The sequence below is a fragment of the Strix aluco genome, chromosome 1 (assembly GCF_031877795.1).
Source record: "Strix aluco isolate bStrAlu1 chromosome 1, bStrAlu1.hap1, whole genome shotgun sequence".
NCBI classification, from domain to species: domain Eukaryota; kingdom Metazoa; phylum Chordata; class Aves; order Strigiformes; family Strigidae; genus Strix; species Strix aluco.
The window spans coordinates 34843541-34849658 of record NC_133931.1 but is presented as its reverse complement, the minus strand read 5'-3'; positions in this window follow the sequence as shown (position 1 = coordinate 34849658).

Genomic DNA, 6118 nt, shown 5'->3' with positions numbered 1-6118 from the left:
TAGAGCATCTCCCCATAGGCTCTGACTGCTATTACATTTTTATTTGCGGTACAGATGAGACAAACTCTTTGTAAAAAGAACCTCATAAAGCACAACAAAAAAAGAAATAATCCTGATTCTGTACCCTGAAAACTCCTGGGAGGATCTCCAAAGAGACTGAATTACAAAGATGGGACTTTCCACTCATGCATTGCACCTCATAATTTCCAGAGCAACCAAGCCAAGCCTTTATGTTGACCTGCTTACTTTCTTCAGGTGATTTGTTACTGAAACAGCCCAGTACAAAATTCTTGCTCATTTTCTAAAATGAAATAAGTCTAACAGACTCTTTTGTGTACAATAAAGTATTGTATCCAAAATGTTAAACCCATAATATTGCAGCGTCAACCCACACAAATTAAGACAGTTTGTTCAGCCTTCATTTGCCTCTTGTGTGTATGGACAAAATAATCTTTATTAATTTAATCATGTAAGCTCCCAACCAGGAAGCCCTATCCTGATTCCACAGCAGCTTTCGACTCTCTTCTGCCAAAGTATCAGAGAGGCAGCACATGGCAGTTGTATTATCACCAGAAAATCTGATGACTATTGAAAAGTAGAGTATTATCAGCTTCACAAGAATAATAATGATAATTATTCTTGATAATCATGCGAGACAGCACTGAAGGCAAATACAGCCCTCGCAGATACACCGGTTTGTGCTCACAGTTACGCCCAACCTAAGCCTCCACTCTTTGAGTAGAGCTGGCTTTGAGTCTGTCTTGGAGCTCCCTCTAGTGCTTCAATGGTCTAGTGCAATTAATATTTAAAGTAACGGGAGATGTCAAGAGGAGTTAGAGTCTCAGTAAATAGAGGTAACTACAACAAAAAGACTTTGCGTCCTCAGATTTCAGTTATTTTACGTGAAAGCTATGTTAAAAATTAAAATAAAAAGCGTCTTTAAAAAAAATTTTGCTTGGCAACCACCTGTTATTTTCAGGTAAAACAATGAAACTTTTAATCTCGAACTGTAGTATTGGTAGCTGAAGCTATACTAGAACAGTTTCAACTTGGACCTGATAGTTATAGTACTGAAGACAAACATTCATCTTTTAAGTTGTGTTCAGTTTTATGTCCCTCACTACAAGGAAGATATTGAGGTGCTGGAGTGGGTCAAAGAAAATCAATGAAGCTGCTGAAAGGTCTAGAGCACAAGTCTTATGAGGAGCATCTGTGGGCAATAGGGTTGTTCAGCCTGGAGAAAAGGAGGCTCAGGGGAGACATTATCGCTCTCTACAACTACCAGAAAGGAGGTTGTAGTGAGGTGGGTGTTGGTCTCTTTTCCCCAAGTAACAAGTGAAAAAACAAGAGGAAGAGCCTCAAGTTGCATGAGGGGAGGTTTAGATTGTATATTAGGAAAAATTTTTTCACTGAAAGGGTTATCAAGCATTGGAAGAGGCTCCCCAGGGAAGTGGTTGCATCACAATCCCTGGAGTTATTTAAAAGACTTGTAGATGTGGTGCTTAGAGATGTGGTTAAACAGTGGACTTGGCAGTGTTAGGTTAATGGTTGGACTCGATGATCCTAAGGGTCTTTTCTGACTAAATGATTCTATGATTCTGTGATTAGAAGAAGAAATATTTAAAATAAATTATTGGGATTGCTTTGCTCTACTTTCATGGTTTCTTCTCTTTGTACTCTTCTTGTACTTCTTTGTTGATTCCATAAAACTGCTGAATTCTGAAAGGCTCTTGTTTGATACTGATGGCTATGGGATAACTGCAAAGCCATCCTCTGTAAGGAGCCACATTGTAGAAAGTCTGAGGACACTAAGCAAGATATTTCAAACTGCATTAACCTGAGATCAGCTGGTCTTCAGTTAGGCATTAAGATGTCTTTTGATTTCTCTTTGTGTACCATAATCTGCATTCAATCAGTGTCGCAAATCATCTGGCTTTGTTGATAGACAAGGACAGGCTTCTATGAAGAGTGCAGAAGCTTGCTTTTTATTTGCTTTTTGCCTCTTGGAAACTGTCCAGTTTTTCCAGTTTGATGTTAAAGAAAGAGATCATTTGCAACCTTTCCAGCCGAATATGCCACCATTTGATGGATGAAAAAAGAATTTTGCTGCATGTTATGGGACTAAACACTTTATGCAAGTATCAGTTGACTCAAATGGGACCATGTATTGTGAACTGATGTTTGGAGCAAAACTCATTTGTACTTATTTGTTTATTTTCTTTGGGAACATTAAACATAAAGTATCTGTTGGTTCAGACTTTGGCTGCACGTGTTAGTGATAGTTGGAAAATTGAAAATCTCTTGCCAAGGTAAATAGTTTTCACCAAAGTGAATTGTTATCCAGGAATCTGAACCAGCAAATTCTTTGTGCTAGCATTCTAGCATTCTTGGGGAACAACAGTGAAACCTGCATGCTGAAGGAAAACAAAAAAGAAAAAAAAATATGAGCATGATGCTTTTGGCACTTCAGTTTGTAATTTATTATTCTCTTGCCAGCTTGAACCTGTAGATATTCCTGTCAGCATGCTGGTATGGGGCTCCACATTCAGTCTGTCAAGTCTCCTGCATTTCAACAACAGCTTTCATAGTGCTGACCATATGTTTGGATCCCACCTGCAAAACTTCAGTTAAATAAAGAATGGTCTCTTGAGAGATAATTGTCTGCCACATTATGAATGTTAGGCCAAATACAGTGTAACTCCATTGTATTTGCAATACAATCTTATGCTATAATATTAAGTATAAGACATGCTGTAACTCATGTTATTATTGAGGAAATAATGCATTTTGAATAATCCTGAATTTTAACAATAAAATACCCATATAAAACTTTTCCTGCTATATATTACCGTGGACCAAACAAATGTAATGAGTTGATCACAAGACAGGGTAACTTCTGTGTCCTCCCTCCCATGCTAATTCTACTCCATCAGAAGGGCTGTGAGAAGGACAAAAACCTCTTTGTCTGCATAATCATTTTGTCTGGTCTTCATTGCTGACGTATAAGTGTGCTTGCCCCCTCTGCATCAGAGAGTCTTGTAGCTCACCAAGCAGACAATCTACAATGTTTTTTGCAGAGTCACAACAGGTATCTTTACTTGTAGATTTCAGCTGCTGGTTGGAAGTAGACTTCTGCTTTTTCTATCTTGCCAACTGAATGGGGAAGCCACAGAACAGCTCAGGTGTTAAAAAAAGTAAAATAAAACTAATCTGAAACAGTTCCTACTAGAGAGGAAAAAAAGTAACATGCCTTGAAACGAAGGCTGGCAGAAATCTGGAACCCTGCTGCCAGAGCTGGAAAGGGTACAAGCCTGCTCTGGGAGGGAAGTATGGAAGCTGGGGTTGAGGCTGAATTCGGATGTTTCTGAGGAGCCTTGCTTGGAACTGAGAGGTAAATACTTTGCTGCTGGCAGAATAGCAGTCTTATCCTGTAGGGTGCAGAATGCAGCGTGCAGCATTTGGGAATGATCAGATTGCAAATCCATCCATGGACTGACCAGTCATTTTCTTTATATGCAGTATTTTTTGTTTGTGACTTTCTTAACATATTTCTGCGTCACTGTTAGGTGAGTGGAAGCATACAAGTTGCTAATTAAGGCAAGTCTGACTTGCAGTAACTTTTCAAGCTGACATTTTGAATTATATCCAGTAAAATTATATTCATGAAATCTTTTTCTCATGTTTTGGCTTCTATGCTGACCATAGGCTAGCAAGAATTGTCATGTTGTTTGTCCTGATCTGCTGTTTCAAATTTTATGTATCTGTAAAGTAAAAACTGGAACATGGTAAAGTTCATTATGGGGAACTTTAAGAAAACAATTGAACAGTGCTTCCATTTGATGCCTACTGCATTCTTTCTTGACTATTAAATATTTCTGGTTCAAGTTCTTCTGAAAGGAAAGACTTCTGTCTTTATCAGATGTTGCTGAAAAGAATTACAATTGAAATTGTAATAGCTTTATTGGACATGGTTGCAAGAAAATGGTTGTATTTCAAGAATTTAATGACATCATCTGTCACACAAGATGCTATCCTGTCTTGTAATGTTTCAAGCTTGTTCTAAAGATTGTTCTCCTTCCTATTACCTGTAAGATTTCCCATTTCCTTTTCACATAATGGAGAGAAGTGGGCACTTTTGGTATGTAACTCCTCTGACCTATTTCAGATCTTTATTTTAGGGTAAGATGAGCATGCCATTGCTTCTGATTGCTTAGAGTCCATTCACTTTGTTGAGTGTTACATTAAATAACATAGAATCACAGAATGGTTTGGGTCTGAAGCAACCTTAAAGATCATCTAGTTCCAATCTCTCTGCCATGGGCAGAGACACCTTCCACTAGATTGGATTGCTCAGAGCCCCATCCAACCTGGCATCTATAATGTCTCCCCAGAGCCTTCTCTTCTCCAGGCTGAACAGCTCTAACTCTCTCAGCCTGTCCTCATAAGGAAGGTGCTCAAGCCCCTTGCTCATTTTTGTGGCCTCCTCTGGACCCCCTCAAGCATGTCCATGTCTTTCTGATGTTAGGGGCCTGAGCGTTGGGCACAGAACTCCAGGTGGGGTCTCATGAGAGCAGAGTAGAGGGGAGAATCACCTCCCTTGACCTGCTGCCCATACTTCTCTTGATGTGGCCCAGGATACGGTTGGCTTTCTGGGCTGCAAGCACACATTGCTGGCTCATAGTCAGTTTTCCATTCACTACTACCCCAAGCCCTTCTCCACAGGGCTGCTCTCAATCCACTCATCACCCAGCCTGTCTTTGTGCTTGGGATTGCCTCAACCCATCTGCAGGACCTTGCACTTGGCTTGTTGAGCTTCATGAGTTTTTAATGGGCCCACCTCTCAAGCCTGTCCAGGTCCCTCTGGATGGCATCTCTTCCCTCCAGCAGGTCAAGCGCACCACACAGCTTGGTGTCATTGGCAAACTTGTCGAGGGTGCACTCAATCTCACTGCCCATGCCTTCACAAAGATGCTAGACAGCACCAGTCCCGACACTAACCCCTGAGGAACTCCACTCATCACTGGTCTCCACCTGTACATTGAGCCATTGACCGCAACTCTTTGAGTGTGACCATCCAGTCAATTCCTTATCCACCGAGTGGTCCATCCATCAAATCCATGTCTCTCCAGTTTAGAGACAAGGGTGTCTTGTGGGACAGTGTCAAAAGCTTTGCACAAGTCCAGGTAGATGATGTCAGCTGCTTTTCCCTTATCCACCAATGTTGTAACCCCACAATAGAAGGCCACCAAATTCATCAGGCACAATCTGTGTGTCCAGTATAAATTAGCAATACAAAACACATTAGCTGTACCCAAACACATTATAGGACCCACTGAATTCAAGTTTGTCTAGGACTTTTATCTGGAAAAAATTTTATTTTAGGCTCAACATCAATATTTCAGTAGTATGTCTCCATCTCATCTCTATTGCTCTTAAGCAGTTTGCATTTTTAAATAGTGGAATGCAGTTTGTGTAGTGACATTGAAGGACAACTTTCCATGGTTGTGTACTATACATTTTTTGTCTAATTACTTAGAATTTAAAGGAGATGTTTGCATTTTGGTTCTTTGGAATAGTTTTGCTTCACATGCGTGTTCCTAACATTGTTTACAAATGTTATATTGAGACGGGCTAGAATATGGGAATGCACCTCTCCCAAATTTCCTAAACAAGTGTGTAAAACCATGTTTTCTGTTGCTTCTTCTCTTTCTGACCTTGTGAATCTTGAGGTTTGCCTGTTGTATAGTCTAAATGCAATGGAAGAGTTGGGAACAACTTCTTGTAAAACACTGTATGTAGTCTGATTTTCATCAAGACAACATTGTAAATAGTAATGACATTGGGTAATAATTCATGTTGTTTTATTCCCCCCCACCCCCCCCACCCCAGAGTAGTGATGGCAGTAATGGTAATTTCCATGATAACTATGTTATCCCATGATAACATGTATACAGAACATTTTGAGATGATATGTCAGGTGCTAAAGTTGATGTTTCTAGTGCTTAGCCAGCAAGGACGACTAGAGAAAGGATGTTGAAAGTTATCCTTTTCTTAAGCAGTAAAGGGAAGTAGTGGCACAAGGGACATTTTAATCTCTTATTGCCAGCAATGTGCCCCT